We start from the raw sequence: 18,677 nt of genomic DNA, 5'->3' as shown, positions 1-18,677 counted from the left end.
TATATTTCATTCCCATATTAAAAGAAATAGAAAATTACATTTGAATATGAAAATTAACCTGTAATATTTACCATTTGACATAAATTTCATGATAGTTAACTTTTGCATTTATTTAAGATGCTTTTATCCAAAACGTTTAAATGAAGAACATCAAAAGCCATTTGTCTTAATTAAGAAAATGTTTCCCTCAAATTCTCATTCAAATGTGGACATTATTGTTGCTATTATTTTATTATTACCATTATTCTCAATGGTGATTCTCATTAGCATCTCATTATTGTAAAAAGAAAATACTGTAACACAATGATTTAATTTTTTTATAAATAAAATAAGCATCAATGAAATGAATGTATTTGCTGTAAATGTCATTACCACAATTCAAACAATAAATAATTTGTTATTTACTTATTTGATTAAACTATTATTTAAATTTATTTATTATACTATTAATTAAATTGTAAAGTATTTAATGAGAATCACATAGTATATATTAACATACTATTATGTTTTTTATTAACTGAATCAGGTTTTACGGTAGTTTTTCATTTTCCATTTTAATTTGAGTTAAAGTTATAGTAATTCTGTTCTGTTTTTGTCATTTTTAGTAGTTTTTGTCTTTTACATGTGTATATATAGCTTTAATTTGTTTTTATTTCAGTTTTAGTTTAGTTATTTTAGTACATCAAGTTACACTTAAAATGGAAAACATTGCCTTGGAAACTAGCTGTAATAAACTGTTATATTTAAATATATTTCAGTTAACATTTATTTTATTTCAAGTAATGAAAATGTTTTGTTATTTTTAGAATTTTAAATTTATTCAGTTTTAGTTTTAGTTAACCCTGCAAAAGAAAAAAAAACATAAGCTTTATATTACGGTAATGAGAATGTGGGGGTGAAAACGTGCATAATTGTCACTTTAAAAAAATAATGTTGCAATGCAAAAATGTATAATATATGTCCTATAGAAATTTCTTCTTTTAGTGATTTTTTTCTTGTAAGCTGACAGCGTAAGTAGGTTTATCTACTCCACATTCTGATACAGAGAACATAGCATCGTAAAAGCAAAGCTACCTTGATGTGTGACAAGAGTTCCCTGGGGCAAAGCACTCTGGGAGCCATCTGTGTTCAAACTGCAGGGATTACATTGCTCAATCCCCGTTGCAAATAAGGGAATTACGGTGAAATTTAATCATATACTGAATTATAGTCACTGACACGATATTACAGCCCCCGATGAGCTCTGTGTGAATGCAGCTCAGACTGATTGACTTAATCTCATTCCTCAACCTGATTTCGCGATCATGGTATCTCCCTTGCTTGGTATTCAGTCTCATTTCCGCTGGATTTCCCTGTGAGCATCTCACATTCAGATTCTTGAGTGCTTGCAGTACTTTCATTGGGACTGTCAGAATGTCACTTGCTTCATTTATTCATTAAGATATGCTTGTACTGCTTTCATGTGATTCCCTGTCTTGATCGTTGCATGGAATCAAGAGCACTGTTGAACCGGTTTGATGTGAGTTATTGATCTTACATAGATTTTTGTGGCCAGTCATTTTGATACTCTCGGTTCTTTTTTTCAGATACTGTATTTCTCATTGCAAAAGCCATATCATGTTCAGTATTTATTCTCAAAGTCATATTGAATTAAATGTGTTGGCACATGTTTTTGTCTTATTTGTTGTCTGTTGGCAGGTTTCCCTGTTCCTCCAAAGATATTAAGTTATTTTCAAGTGGCACTCTGCCGAAGCCCAGCCACTTCTGAAAGAGTTGGTTTTTGGAAACATACTGCTAAATGTAATTTGTTTTATCATTGTATTAAAAATAGATACTGTATCACTGGACGACCATGTCCAGTGCATGATGACAAACAGGCATACTGTTTCCACTTTGAGAGCTACAGGAGATAACCAAAAAGGTATCGCCCCAGTGATAGCTTTTGTAACTTTTTTTTCTCTGAGAGTGTATGGAAATGCTCAAAGGAAGATCCTAAGAAAACGGCATCTACTGATATTGCAAAAACTATTAAAAAAACGGCTCAACTTCTGAAATGATTTAGCAAGTACTTTATTTGTTGAGGCACTTCAAGGGTTGATACCAGGCATCCGTTCACAGTCCCTCTTCCTCTTTACTCTTTATACAGGTCAATGATTCTCCAGCGTATATACAACTGTGTATGTGAGTGTATGGCTCTGGGGTCACAGCACTCCACTCCACGTCCCACGCCAAGCTTGTTTTTTTAGAATTCTCCTTTCAGTTCCCTTCTCACACACACATATATATATATATATATATATATATATATATACGCCCATTCATGAACAAACACACACAATAAATATTTACTCTCTTACACAGGAACTTTGTGCTCTATTTAAACTGTCATCGGTCAGGAGGGGACATGCTTAAAAATTCCACATAATGTTTCAGGACATCTGGGTGAACTTTAACTCAAATCTCAGATCCTCTGTTCAGTCGTTTTCAGGTTTGACTCTCCAATTAGCACATGATCATTGTAAGTCCACTGCTGAATACTGTGTCTACAATGTCAAAACGAACAAGAATAGTAGAATGCATTTGGCCTAAAAAAAAAGAAGAAAAAAAAAACCTTAAAAGCAGCACAAACACTTGTTTAAGTTAAAACAATTATTTTACAGTGAAATTTTCATTTATTTAGTAAAATCGGTAACATTGTGACAAATGATTACAATTTAAAATAACTCTTATACTTAAATAAATTTAATGTAATTTGTTCTTGAGATGGCAAAACTGAATTTTCAACATCATTACTCCAATCTTCAGTCACATGTCTAATATGCTGATTTTGTGCTCAGAAAAAAAACATTTTAAGGATTCTTTGATGAATAGAAACTCTTTTGTAAAATTATAAATGTTTTTATTGTCACTTGTGATCAATTTAATTGACCCTTTCTGAAAAAAAACTAATTTCTTCTTACAGATCTCAAACTTTGGAATGGTATTTTATTGACGTTTTTAAGAAATAATCAGTTCTCTAGTATTATTAATAATAATAAAACTAATTCTGATTACAGAGTCTACACACATTTTCTGCTAATTTCCTCTGTGCTTTCTATACAGCTAGTCATGTAAAAACAAAACAAACTGATTGGCCACTTTTCATGTCGGTCAAACAGGCTTTTCTCGACTAAGTGAGTGCTTCTTGACTAGAATAAGTTGCAAAGTGGAGTAGACTATTCAGACAAGTCAATACAGCCTGGCTACAACTGACTAACAAAAATTATATGACTGAATTTGAATCTTTTATTTTTAATTACATAAGAAAAGTCTACAGCAGCAGAGGGTTCAGTCAAGTGTCAGAAGTCTATCTTCGGAAAATAATTTTCACCAAAGTGAGCGATGACCTCTGACTCCACACTGGAGCCATGGGAAATTTTGCTGGGAAAGCTTGGACAGATACAGCCAGACGGTTCCAAGTCCCAGTCCCTATCTTTGGATGCCAGATACCCCCCACCCACACCAAAACACACCCAAGCGCTAGAAATCAGCCCACGCTCACACACACATGCTCTCTCGCAGATACATTCACACACAAAAACACAGATGTGCGCAGCTCACCCACCCACACGCACTCCCAAACACTCGAACACATAAATACCTGCCCACACTCGCACACGTTTGCGAAGATACGCAAAGACACAAAGTTAGTTCGAATGAATTTCCACTTTCGGCTACTTCCCTGCATGCATGCATCTAATCTTCGCTTCGCCCTCTCACACATGCATGCACAAATTCACACACTCTCTGCCTCCCTCACACACATACTTCAAAAACATTGTGAGATTTTGGTTGTGTTTGTTTGTGTCCCCCTCTGTGGACATTCTCTTTCCCTCTCGCTCTTCCCCTTCTCAAAGGCACCCTAACGAGTGCAGAATTCAGAGTTTGTGTGTTTGTGTGTGTGTGTATGTGTGTGTGAGCATGGGCGTCATGGTGTGGAGGGGGAGGTCTTAAGATGCTGAATAACAGTAGTGTGTTTCTGGCAGCTGTGTGTGAGTGCGACCGAGAGCAGAGCAGTGTGGGCGTCCTCAGCGCGGCGGCCATGCAGAGACTGTTGGGCTCAGACCGGGCCTTGTGGCTTGTAGCCACCACACTAATTGAGTAGAGTTGAAGTATATGTTCCCCACAGCCTGAAATACATCAGCAGTAAAAGTCTGAAGTGCCCACAATGCTCGGTTCACACAGAGTCTTGTGTTACAGGAGATCTGAAGTTTTATCCAACTTATTTTGCATTGTGGAAGTAAGCCATTTATGATGACTTCTGATTCATTTGTAGCTTTAGGTAAATAATTAAAAGAAGTGAATGGTAAAACTATTTGCACTAAAAATCAGTGTGTTTATGAAATTAAATTAAAACGAAATGATAACACATTACCCAGCTAACAGGGAACATTTTTAAAACTTTGGCTAATGTTCTAGCAAAGGTTCTGTCAAACTTATGAATAAACATTCCGCCATTAATATTCATAAACCATTTGTTCAAAGTTGTCTGGTCTTTAATAGCCTACCTGATCTCATGATGAAAACATGGGAACTTTTTCGCAAGATACGAAATACGTATGTAACCCCCCCAGGTCTGCACCTCGCTCTTGTGGTCTTGAACCCTGGTCTCCGGCATGGGAGGCAGGCTCACTAACAAGTAGGCTAAAGACTGCAGCCACTAGAGTCAGTCAGTCACTAGTGCGCCTCTTGAGATCAGGGGAGTGAGGTTTACCTGTACAGCACCTACCCGCTGGCCTCCGTTACACTCACCCCCCTAAACCTCACTCCCATCTGGGTCACGGCACCAATGTAATCCCCTGGGTCCTCACCGCCACACCTCGTTTCTTATCCGAGTGGGTCTCAAACCCCGGTCTCTGGCATGGGAGGCACACTAACAAGGTGACTAAAGGCTGCAGCCTTTAGCCTCCTTGTTAGTGTGCCTGCCTCCCATGCCCAAGTAGGGCTCACTGTAGCCTGCGGTGGACATCCAACCCCACCGACATCCAAATGTGACGTAACAAGCCACGCCCATACCAATACAGTCACGCCCACGTCAAAACGTTACGTCAGAAACCCTATCACATATGTCACCTCTTGTGATTCCCCGTACGGGAAAACCCGGAAGTAACGTTATGTCGAAGCAATTTACAGCCGTTTCGGGGATCTAAATAAAACAATGTTGCCTTTTGTTTTACTAATACACGTTTTCTTATTTCTTTATAAGGATGTCTAAGCTAAAATGGCACAACTTCAATCTAATATATTTAATATGTCTAATAATAATAATAATAATTCGTTACATTTATATAGCGCTTTTCTGGGTACTCAAAGCGCTTTACATGAAAGGGGGGAATCTCCTCAACCACCACCAATGTGCAGCATCCACCTGGATGATGCGACAGCAGCCATATTGCGCCAGAACGCCCACCACACACCAGCTTACTGGTGGAGAGGAGACAGAGTGATGAAGCCAATCAGTGTACGGGGATGATTTCGTCATCACAACAGCCTGTTAAACACTTGCATTAGTTGATTAAATTAGGCTAATTGTAATAAAAAACCTCTACCCCTTACATTATTCATATATGTAATGAGATAAATTCTTATTTATTACTATCGATTTTAAACTACCTAAGACACCTTTTAGATTTATAATTGTCATTTAATTTTCTAAAGATGTGTTGTTCCACTTATCAATTGTTAACATTTGAATAATAGGATTGACAATTCTCCATATGCAGTAGTCTGCACATACATATGCTAAATAGAGATTGCTTGCTTTGATAGATTATAACAAGTAACATGGCACTGCTATATATAGCTGAGCTGAACCAGACAGTTATTGAGGTACAGAGGACGGATTCAATGATGGCAGAGTAGTATTGTTTCAGCAGTTCCTGTAGTAGGTTGAACATCCTCAGCTGAGTCAGCTGGCGAAGGAAGTACAACCTCTGCTAGGCCTTTTTAACAAGAGTCAATGTGATTGTCCCACTTCAGGTCCTGAGAGATGAATAAAAAGACATCTCTTGCTTCATCCGATTCGACCCCAGGTAGTCTTTGATGGCATTTTGTTGATTTTTACTGTCCATCTGGAGTAAGCCAGGCCCTTTCACCTCCCCACAGAATAACTCACGGTGACTCTGTATCCAGCACAACGCAACACAGCACAACCAATGTCTCTAACAAACTTCCCCTTTATGTCCTCTTGGCACTCCTGTTAAAAATACAGAATACGTGTGTGTTGGTCCACTAAATATTTGTCATACTAAATAGTATTTACCTCATCATTTGCATACAAGAATATGTATGATTTTAAACCACAAAATCAATCACTACAGTATCTAGAGAAATGCTCCCACCATACCTCCATACCTTTCTTTACTGTTGAAACAGCAGCAGGAACCCCTCATCCCAGCAGAACTGCTCTGCATCAGGCTAGGACCAAAAATGTGTAGAATGCTGTAAAACATGGCAAACAAAGATTGACAATCATTATGTCATCTTTCCATTAATATAGAATAATACAAAGATAATGTCACAAACACAGAGTAATGCCTGTGTACATAATAAGTATATGATGTATTTGGACACAGGCGTGGCTTGTGACGTCACGCTTGGATGTGGGCGGGGTTGGATGTCCACCGCAGGCTGCCGCCAGACGCTCCTCCCCATGCTGGAGACTCGGGTTCGAGACCCGGGGAGGGGTTACACGTACCAATAAGTATATATCACTGTGGTTTCCAATAGAAATTAACACTAGAGGCGGTAAAACAGCAAGAACTTGTAATTGTTTTCGTACACAGTTATGATTACAGCTCCATATGTTTCGCTTTCTGGATGTAACAAGCTTGCTTCGGTAGCTCAGTCGGCCCGGAATTGGACTCAGGATGCTGAATCCTTGGATACAAATCCCGTGAAAAACATGACTTATGATGGAAGAGCTGAAAGATGAGAGCTTGCTATTGTGTTTTTACGTCACATTCGCTTTTCTTCATTCTATCGGGTAGGTTTAGGACTAGTGCAGATGGTATGTTATTTTAAAACGTCACAGAGCATTAGCCACTCAACTAACATTTCAAGTCAGAACTGCGGTGACATGTACAAAACCAACGTCACATAAAATGTACCATATGTACGTTCATGTTCTGTGGAAAAAACAGAACACTCAGTGGACATTTCACATTGAATATGTCCCGAGACATACATGGTGCTACGTACATCATTCATGGAATGTTTTTCCGAAACGTTTTAGTTGAAACATTTTTTAAATGTTACTACTTGTTTCAGAAGGTTCAGAGAACATTCAAAAGTAACTCTCCCATAATGTCTGCGAAATTACTTATGATGGTCCACTTTAAACATTCTACTAATTATAAGTAACTGTGCAACTATATGTAATTAAGCAGACAGTCTACTAATACTCAAATGACTGGTAGTTGACATGTAGTTGCAAAGTTACATTCAATTTCTAAATACTATCAAAATGAAGTAGTGGAATGTTGCCTTTGTTCGTATAACCAAGAAAAAATAGTTTTTAAAACATTTAAAAAACTGGACTTTTTGAGCATTCAGTAAACATGCAGAAATAATGTTTTCATAACTTTTTATTTTTATTTTTTAGATGGGACCAGTTGGCAATATAAAGCAGCATAACAGCCTGTTTTGTTTTTACAGATAAAATAACTGCAAGTGTTTGACACAAGAAGCTTTGCACATTCAAGTTACAAATGGCCGCTCTTACTATAAAAATAAGGTGGATGGAATGCATTTTGATGTGAATTTGGTCTTACAGGTACAAAACAATTTGATTTCAATATTCCTCAGTGGAATGATTTGATGCATATTTCAATCTCACAACAAGATTTCTCCTGTGATTGAATCAAAACATAGCTCTGTTGCAGTCATAAACAGATAAAAAGATTTGAATGAGAATGAAGCAATAAGCCATGAGAGGACATGAGGGATGTTCTTGGGCACGACATGAAGCAGTGCAGTGTGAACAAAACTAGAGAAATATGAAGAAAAAAATACATGTTCAATAGTCTAGTTGCATTTAATGACAATAATTGGAATAAATAATTTGTACACAAGCCAACAAAGTTCAAAACAAGAGCTTAAACCAGCCGTGGACTATAGTGAGTTTACCTGTTTGGTGTGACAATGTTGAATGTCCTCAACAACCTCTGTCATCCCATTTAGCCAACTGTTAGCCACCAGCTATAAAATCTTGAGCTTGTGTTAACGACAGACCGTATTTTAGGCATTTATCCAAAAACCCATTAAAATACTTGAGGATGATGGAACCAAAAGTACTAAAATGCTAATTTGTTTCCAGTTTAGGCTACCCCCCCCCCCCCCCCCCCCCCCCCCCATCAAAACTCAGTAAAAGAAACCACTTCAGATGTTTTGCTTGAATTGCATTGAATGTTGCTGGATGCAATACTAGACTTCGGATTAATCCGAGCAAAAGTCTATGCATTCCACGCAGATCTGTGCGAAAGAGAAAGGTTAATGAGGCCGAGGGTTTCAAGTTGTCCATATGACTTGTGTACTATGACATCTGCTGTAGGTCTCGTTGGCATGCTCATGTTTAATTAGTGAACAAATCAAATCTTCTCAGTGAATCAGTTGATCCCGTGCACAAAAACGTGATTGTAGCTTGTCTTCGTTCAACGTGACATTAATCGGCATCTTTGTGCATATGCTCCAAAAGAAGTAGACGCTTGACGTGTTTATTCTTCGAAGATTCATTACACTTGCTGCTTGTACTTCATTTATTTGCTAAATGTGTATAAAGTGAACCTTGCATTCTGATTTTCTAACATCTCGGTTTTTATTTGCAGCAGAAAAATATAGAATGCATGCAGTCTGGTATACCTCAGGAAATGCAAGATCAATGCATACATAGATAAAAGAAAAGAAGAGAAGAGAATGTATTTCTGTGTATACAGCAACCACTCATTCTTTTAAGGAAAAGGTCTGTGTGGTTTAATTGGCTGAATCTCCTCCAGACCCTTTGCTCTTGTGTATATTGGCCTCACAGGACAAAAGGATCTTTTATCTGATCACTGGCTGGAGAACTAATGGAGCAGCTGTCAGATCTGTGTGCCCAGACCGTAATGACATCGGCTTCAGCAGAACAGAACAGGTAGCCCACTCGCTCTCAACGCCCACGGCCTGTGGCTCATTTCCCCTGGGCTTTGAACTGCCCTCACTTTGACCTCTCTTTATTTCCCTGTATTCCCTCTCTCTCTGCTTTTCTGAACTTAACAGGGTGTGCTGGGCATTGTGTTTTCTCACATTTCTCCTTTTTCTTTCGGTGTATCACTAGAGGATGACCAATTGCTTTATCATCCTGTCTAAATCACTGAATCAATCTTCCCATTGCTTTTTAAAACAGATTGTTTCCACTCTGAATTCTGGTTGGATGAGGATTGCAAAATGCAGATTTTATGTTAAATTGCTTGGAATCCATAAATTGCTTTTAGTTGGGCTTCAATCAATTTTCCGTTGGTAGAGCATGGTGCTTGCAACACTGAAGTCATGGGTTTGAATCCCAGAGATCGCATGTACTGAAAAAACATGTAGATTAGTTAATGTGCTAAAAGTCACTTTTCAGTGGTTATGTTAAAGGGATCATCGGATGCCCATTTTCCACAAGTTGATATGATTCTTTAGTGTCTTAATGAAAAGTCTATAACATACTTTGGTTAAAATTTCTCAATGGTAGTGTAAAAAACACCCTTTTAATATTGAACTGGGAGTTTTCTGAGAGCTACGACTTGTACCTCGTGACCGCTGTACCACCTGACCACCGCAGGCTCTGTTTAGGCATTGATAGTGTTGCCATAGAAAAGCATAATTGCGAGTCTGAGGACGTGAACAGTTCCGAGTAGAACGTCACGTATTGTCATCTCACAATTACGGTAATTACGATATGGCGTGAATGCAGCATAAGGTAAGACGGCCTTGTCAATCAACCATTGTGGGAGCGGCCTGCGCAGAATTATGTAATTCTGACAGGAATCTCAGAACAGCCTGATTTGAGAATTTTGATTTGAGGATTTTAAAATAGGGAGTTGAAAAAAAACAAAAAACACTGGGTGGATTTTTATCATTATAGAATGGATGTGTACACACACTTCCAACACACATTTATGTTCAAACAACTTGAAAAGTGAATTTTGCATCCAATGACCCCTTTAAATATCTGTTTCTTATCAATCTGTTAACCTATAAAAAGGTTTTTTTTATCATTGATTTATATTTAAATATTGAGATTTCTAAATCAGAATATTTAATTGCAGAATTTAGATTATGTTCTGTTGCAATGCAGAGTAAACAAACACAAAAATATAAAAAAATGAAATATAAAATACTTTTTTTAGGATATGATATACATTTTTAGGGTATATGATATACAAATCCATGGAAGCTTGTTTCTGCCATGGGATAAAAAATTAAAAATGTAATTGCAACTTTTTATCTCACAATTTTGACTTTTTCAGAATTGTGAGATACAGTGTAGACTCACAATTTCAGGAAAAAGTCAGAATTTTTAGATAAAAAGTCCCAGTTATTTACTTATTTTTTATTTCATGGTGGAAACGGGCGGATTTAGTGATTTGGGGGCCCTAAGCAAATTTCAGATATGGGGCCCCAATACAATAACTATGTGCTCTTTTACACCCATCCCTTATTTTGCTCGTTCTCTCCATCTCTCATAGGTTATAGCTATAGTTTATTTACCCCTTCACAACTTAAGTAAATAATTAGTCAACCTGATGCTGTTCTAAAGCCATATTAGGCTACCTTCTTTTTTTTCGGATCACAAAAGAAGACATTATAAATAACAAATGCTTGCACTTGTCCATTTAATGAATTGTAAACTTCTTCAATCGTTTTACAAAAAGGATTCAAATGTCATAAAATTATCCCATGCAACTCATTCCATAACCCAAGTGTTCTTAAGGCATACGGTAGGGTTTGCCAAGAAACAAATCGAAAATGTGATCTATTATTAAGAGAAAATCATTGCATTCGTGCATTAGAAAAAGCACACAAGAGTAATTTTGAAACCTGCCATGCAATCTTGATCCAACAAATTAGCTTGAGTTAGCCATACCTGACGGCGTGCTTGAACCATATTGGCCATGGATTGCCCCAAGTCTTGGGCATGTGCACTTGTTCCTCGGATCAACATGTCAACCACTCGCAATGTTTCTGGGATGCTTTCCTCCTCTGTCAAAGTGGAGGACAAATCCTGCCGCAGACCCTCTAAGTAAACCAAGAGGAGAGAGTTTGTGCATGCCAGTCTTGCCGACAAGACAGAGGCATGATAGGCTTTCTGCAGCTGACTGTCAATTATACCATGCTTGTTAGGGTATGTAGCATCCCTTCCACTCCTGGCCATAGCTCCATTCAACATAGCAAATGTGGGTCCGATCTAATGAGCTGTAGCCAACCCATAAGTTGTTGCCCCTGCCAGTTTGCCCAGCTGTGTCCTAGGGAGTGACGTAGAACTAGGGGCCATCCAGGAAGACTGCAACTCCGATATAAAATCAGGAAGTATCGGCAACCCCTCTGATTTACGACGCTGAGGGCCTCTATCAAACACTGAGGTTGATGTTGAAGCAGCCTGGGAAGGCAGTTTTGCACGCTCAGCTGTTCTGGAAATCACTGCTTTATCTGAAGGGTCCAGTGCAATAGCCTCTGAGTGCTCAGAAGCACTATCCCCGTTTTCTGACTCAGAGATGTCCTCTTGTTCTGAAGGCACATAATTTTCATCCCTTTCAAACACTCCAGACTCTGCCACTAAAAGCTCATCAGGGTGGCGGCATGGCCGTTTTGATAATGGCAGCCTCAAGTCTTGAGGTTCTACAGCCCATTGCTGAGCCTCTAACAAAGTATTCAGGGTCTCCTGCATACCTTGCATTTGCTTCTGAAGCTGACCCATGTCCCCTTCTACATGCTTGCGTTTACGAGTTTGTTTATGTCTGACCCCTTCCTCCTGAGGATCACGTTCAGATCGAAGTGGCTCTTTGCCTGCAGGCATCTCAGAGGGTAAACCAGTGGTGTTCTCCTCTTGCATCATAAAACTAGGAAATTTGAATCAGTTTGATGGCTTTCGTCTCCAGAGATGAAGAGACCACTTCGTCTGAATTACAATAAGACTCCCATGCTATAATCACAAACAGCTCTCCTCAACTCGGTAGCTTTCACCTCTACAGGTCAAGAGACTCCTCTTTGGCTGTTTGTTATTAAATACCTTACGTTTTAAATGTGAAACACACACACAATCACTGTAGCATTCACCCTCGCGGGCGAAGAGGCTCCTTTAATCTCACAACGCGCTTTTTTACAAAAAGCACGTGCCAACGCAGCAGTTTAAACCCTCGCGGGTAAAGAGACTCTGGTCAGTCAAATACAACCTATAAGAACACGCAGCGAAATCTTACCGTCAAACAGCTTTTATCGTAGGAGGCAAAAAAGAGCGCCGCCTGCTTCGCACCTGTATTTATAGGCCGTGATTGCAAGCGGGGTGTGGTTAATTTGATATACCGTCTCCTGACAGCTCATCCTTAGCCATACTGTGGCGTGTTGACTGAGATGAAATAGAACACAATTCTTTCTCTGAGGTTAATATAGCCTGTCCGTTCTGAGACAGTCAGACAGTTTATATACAGAGAGTATGCAAAGAGTGATACCTCTATAATCACAAAAAGCTGTCATTCCAGGTCATTCCCTTCAGTTCATCGCAATCTCACGATGTTCCGTTAATCAATGAAGCTGTCTGCACTGCACAATGAATACCTTATGTACATCGTATCTACACGTTATAATGAGAGGATTCGCGAGCCTGCAGAACTCAGCACCTGACAAAACTCTGCATTTTGAGTGGTGAGTGAACATTTGACGCTCTCCATAGCACAAATACACACTGGAGCATTTGCCAAATATGTTTCGCCAATATCAGATGAGGCCCCCTGATTTCCCGGGGCCCTAAGCGGCCGCTGATCTCGCTTATTGGTTAATTCCGCCTGTAGCTGCCGATAGGTCTGTTATGAGTTATGAATGACGTATTTGTGATTGTTTATATATTTATATATATGTTTATATTTTCGTATTTTCACAACACAATCCGCTGTGCCATCTGCAGATGCCAACTAAAGCTCTATCATGCAAAGAGGAAGCCATATATGAACATGGTCCAGAAGCGCCATCGTTCCATATCAGAAAAATCAAACTTATGGACATCAGTTTTTTGGAAGCGTGGACTGTTTAATGACCAGCGAATAGATACACTGCCCCTGGGTGGAAACAGAACTGAGAGGTGTAAACTCAGAATTCTGAAAAAAAAGTCAGACTTGCAAGACTCAGATTGCGAAAAAGAAAAGGCAGAATTCTGAGTTTAGATCTCAATATATAACTCACAATTATGAGGATATATCTCGAAATTATATTTTTCTCAGAATTGAAAGTCCAAATTGTGATACATAAAATGCAAATAGTCTGACTTGTAAGATAAAAAGTCACAATTACCTTTTTTTATTTTTTTTCTGTAGCAGAAATGATAGAATCGCTATCAACTCGTTGCTGTTTTTTGTGGATGGATTGTGCAGCTGCTCCTTGGAAACAAAACGAGTGTAATCTGATCAAATCAAATGTTTCTATTGCTTCTATATATGAGGTGAAGCAATTATAAGACCCTTTGTGCAGGGAGTAAATTATATTAATTGAGACTGCAGCTGAGGGGAAACACTTGACAGTACCCACTCACCTGCTTCTGAATGTAATTTACCTTGTTGGAGCCCTTTCTGACATATCCTGTTTCGACAAGTGTCATTCACTTTAATTTCAGTGTAATGCTGACACACAGAACTATTATTTAAGCACTGCATGTGTACCAATTCATTTCACTAGCCGAGATCACAGAAAAGAAGAGAAATCATGTTGATGAAGTCATCCAGCTATCATGAGAGAGGATGGGACTATTGTTCTGAGAGAACTGACATTTGTACACTACCATTCAAAAGTGTACATTCCTGAAAAAACATTTTACCATTTTAATCCTTAAAAAATATATTATGGTTTCCTAAATATATTCAGCAGCACTATTATGCTATTATCAATTATATAATATTAGCATATTAGAATGATTTCTGAACAATCAAAAATGATGACTGGAGTAATGAGGCTGAAAATTCAGCTTTTCCATCAACTATTTTGAGACCTGTAGCAGGCATCAAATTTGAAATGAGCTCATTTTGTACAAAAATGTAAAAATTTCTCAGTTTAAACATTTGTTATGTTATCTATGCTCTATTGTGAATAAAATATTTGCTCATGTGATTTGAAATTCTTTTAGTTTTCATTTTATTCAAAAACATCCCAATATTTCCGGAATTCGGGTTGCAGGTAGAAACTAATAGGCTTCTCTTGTAAACAGAATTCTACTTTTATTTTAAAGCTACCCCCCCCCCCCCCCCCCCTCCGATAAAAACCATGTTTTGTTTTGTTTTTCAGTGAAAGTATTGTCTCACTCATCATATGAATCGGTTGTGTTCCCTTTGGTGTGATTTCAAGCTAAACTAATTTTCAACTGCACAGTTGTCATTTTTAGGATCAATGTGGTAGCCATCTGTCAATCAGCTGTCAAAACAGAAACATCTCATATTTTCCCTGCCATCTTTTGAATTTTGGCACAGTATTGTAACATTTATCAGTTCCCAAAATCATCTCAGTTCATCTCTATCTGTCAGAGAAAAAAAGGAAAAAAATATATAATCAAGCATGCAAGGCACCTTCGCCAGGCTGCTAGCTGTTGCTGGCCTACTTCCTAAAAATAGCATCTAATACCAAGGCAGATTCGAAGACTTTTACTGTACTGCTCTCTCTCTTTCTTTTTTCTCTTTCTCTCTCACCCTTTCTGGCACCCCCCACCCAACCCAACCTCAACTTTCTCTCTTTGTCTCCCCTTCTGTCTGATATCTCTCTCTCCTCACACCCTCCTTTATTAGTGGGCACATTGAAAGTGTTGTTTAGCTATTTATATCAAGTGTTACATATAAGTCTATTAAATAAATTCTGAAGAGTATTCACATATGTATTATTGTGTGAATTTAAATATGTTTCTGATGACATGTATGCGCATTTATTAAATAATAAAATGTGAAAAATGCAGTTTAAAACACATTTCAAGGAATTACTCTATTATGGCACATTGTTTACAGTTTGACTCACATGCTGTATACTGCTTTCACACAAATATTAAACCTTTTACTCACAGCATTATATGCTCATTAATGCTTATTAAATCTCTCTTTCTCTCACACCGCAGGGCTGAAGAAATTAATGTGGAAGTAGTGTCATGGAAATGTTATACACTTAATACTAGTAGGTAAAACTCTCCTTATAGTCTCTGCCTCAGACAGCACGTCTAATCTAATCTTAATTTTTTATTTCTCTTTAATTTGATTGTCACTTGCATTGTACACAGTCTTGTACTTTTCTCTTTTTGTATGATTTCCAAATACATTTTTGCTTTAAATCAAAGTTTAAATCATATGTAGTGATTCGCCATGTAGGTGATTGGTTTGGTTCATGACTTATAACTCTTAAATACTTCCAGAATCAAGGTTGTTAAGTTTTTTTGTTGTTGTTGTTGTTTTTTAATCAGTCTGCTTGGAAACAGTATTGTGCTTATAAGGTACCAAGCTGTTGCAACAACCACTTAAGAAGAACTAATCAAACTACCATTGATTTTTCTTTGAGGCACTTATTAGAAGTAAACTAGCAAAGTTTTGACTCATCTTAACCTAAATTGGCTGATTTCAGAATAGACTACTCTTACTATTTCTGCCATCTTTACCATCTTTATATCTATTCTGAGTCATATTTACTTCCTTTTGGGGTCTTGAATAACAACATTTTCAAGAGATGTAAGTCATTCCAAAGGAATCTATGGTGACAAAAATGTACTCGATATCTCGCTATTCCAGAAATTAAAACAGTATTTGATGTTTGTTTGTTTGCTGTGATTAACATAGAACAATTGACCGACCTTGTGTTTGGAGGACAGAAGAATTGTATGTCATGTCAACTGCCCACGTACAACCAGATACGAAATACTCAAAATTCTCAAATTGTTTTGTCAGCCAGCTTGCTCCTCGGTTTATCTAAAGCACACGCTTTTTTACATGAAGAAGGAGAATCTCTGCCGTAGTCTTTTGGCCATGGGTGTCTTATGCAGCCTAATCCAGCGGCAGTGTGTGTGTGTGTGTGTGTGTGTGTGTGAGGAGAGGATTAGAGCCAGCTGAATCACTGTGTGTGGGAGTGTAAATATCCTGAAAGAGGAGTGAGTAGTGGCTGCAGGACCGCAGCCCCTCCCAGCATCTCTCTTCACTCTTCTTCCTGCTGCAGACCCCCAAAACATGTCTGTGAGCACATCTCTCAATGAATCTCCGCATTTGACGCTGAGGAGCAGTAAGAGAGATGTGCTGAGGGGAGAGGTCTGTTTTGGTTGAGTCACTGTAACAATGAAAGTCTCTCAGTTACAAACCCCTTAGAAGGGTATAGTTCCCGGCGGGTATTCACTACTCGTGGACCACACTCAAAGAAAGCACAAACATCTGTGGATGTTCAAAAGTAAGAATGACTGTATTGATAATGCTTAAACATTCTGCTTTGGTTTTGTTCTCATCCCCCACCCTAAGTATTAAAAAGCAAGCAATTAATTTAGCATAAACTGCTAGATAATTTTATCCAAGTTTTATCCAAAAATGTTATTACAGTTTTACCATTTGAAAATCTCCTTATGACTAATAAAATGTGCTGCAGCGTCATTGTAATATTTGCATACTGAACTGTGATTGATCTTCTTATTCTTTCTATTTGCATATTGAATTGTAATTGATCTTCTCTTCCTGCATAGAGAAACACTCTATTTTGACAATATTTTATAACCAATACGCTTTAGAACTGCTTTTACTGATTTAGTCCGATTGATTTCAAAAATGTTTAAAAATCATACAGATCAGACTCAAAAGAATGATTCATTCATGAATCAGACATCGCGGCCATATTAGACCGCCTTGATTTAACCTCACTGACTGTGTTTACATTTGCTCTGATTATGATAAATACCCTGATGTGTCATATAAATGCCTTTTTTTCTTTTTTTGGTTAAAGGTCATATACTCTTAAGCGAAATCTGCATACATAGATCAGAATGTGAAAACTTGCATTGTTATAATACATTTGTATTGTATGGTTTTGTCATATCTATCTATCTATATGTATATATATATATATTAAATAGCATAAATATATATTATATATATTAAGTAAAACCCAGTGCTGGGTAAATATTGGACGGAACACATGTTGGGTTGTTTTCAACCAACAGTTGGGTTAAATGCTTAACCCAACCTTCTGGGCAGTAACCCAACTGCTGGGTCTAAACAACCCAGTCACTGGGTTCGTCCATATTTTACCCAGCACTGGGTTGTATTTAACCCAGCATTTTTTAGAGTATATATATATGCGTGCGTGCATGTGTGTGCGTGTGTGCTTGCTTGTGTGTGTGTGTTTGTGTGACCCTGGACCACAAAACCAGTCATAAGGGTCATTTTTTTGGAATTGAGAGCTGAATAAACAAGCTTTCCATTGATGTATTCTTTTAGGATTGGACAATATTTGGCTGAGATACAACTATTTGAAAATTTGGAATCTGAGGGTGCAAAAAAAATAAAAATATTGAGAAAATCGCCTTTAAAGTTGTCCAAAGTTCTTAGCAATGCATATCAAAAATTACGTTTTTATATATTTATGGTAAGAAATTTACAAAATATCTTCATGGAACATGATCTTTACTTAATATCCTAATGATTTTTGGCATAAAAGAAAAATCCATAATTTTCACCCAAACAATGTACAGGTACATCTCAATAAATTAGAATGTCGTGGAAAAGTTCATTTATTTCAGTAATTCAACTCAAATTGTGATACTCGTGTATTAAATAAATTCAGTGCACACAGACTGAAGTAGCTTAAGTCTTTGGTTCTTTTAATTGTGATGATTTAGGCTCACATTTAACAAAAACCCACCAATTCACTATCTCAACAAATTAGAATACTTCATAAGACCAATAAAAAAAACATTTTTAGTGAATTGTTGGCCTTCTGGAAAGTATGTTAATTTACTGTATATGTACTCAATACTTGGTAGGCGCTCCTTTTGCTTTAATTACTGCCTCAATTCGGCGTGGCATGGAGGTGATCAGTTTGTGGCACTGCTGAGGTGGTATGGAAGCCCAGGTTGCTTTGATAGCGGCCTTCAGGTCATCTGCATTGTTGGGTCTGGTGTCTCTCATCTTCCTCTTGACATAGATTCTCTATGGGGTTCAGGTCAGGCAAGTTTGATGGCCAATCAAGCACAGTAACACCATGGTCATTGAACCAGCTTTTGGTACCTTTGACAGTGTGGGCAGGTGCCAAGTCCTGCTGGAAAAGGAAATCAGCATCTTCATAAAGCTTGTCAGCAGAAGGAAGCATGAAGTGCTCTAAAACCTCCTGGTAGATGGCTGCATTGACTGTGGACTTCAGAAAACACAGTGGACCAACACCAGCAGATGACATGGCAGCCCAAATCATCA

Source organism: Barbus barbus (genome assembly GCF_936440315.1).
Source record: "Barbus barbus genome assembly, chromosome: 11".
Classification (NCBI taxonomy): Eukaryota; Metazoa; Chordata; class Actinopteri; order Cypriniformes; family Cyprinidae; genus Barbus; species Barbus barbus.
The sequence above is the reverse complement of the archived record's forward strand: the minus strand, read 5'-3'. Positions refer to the sequence as shown.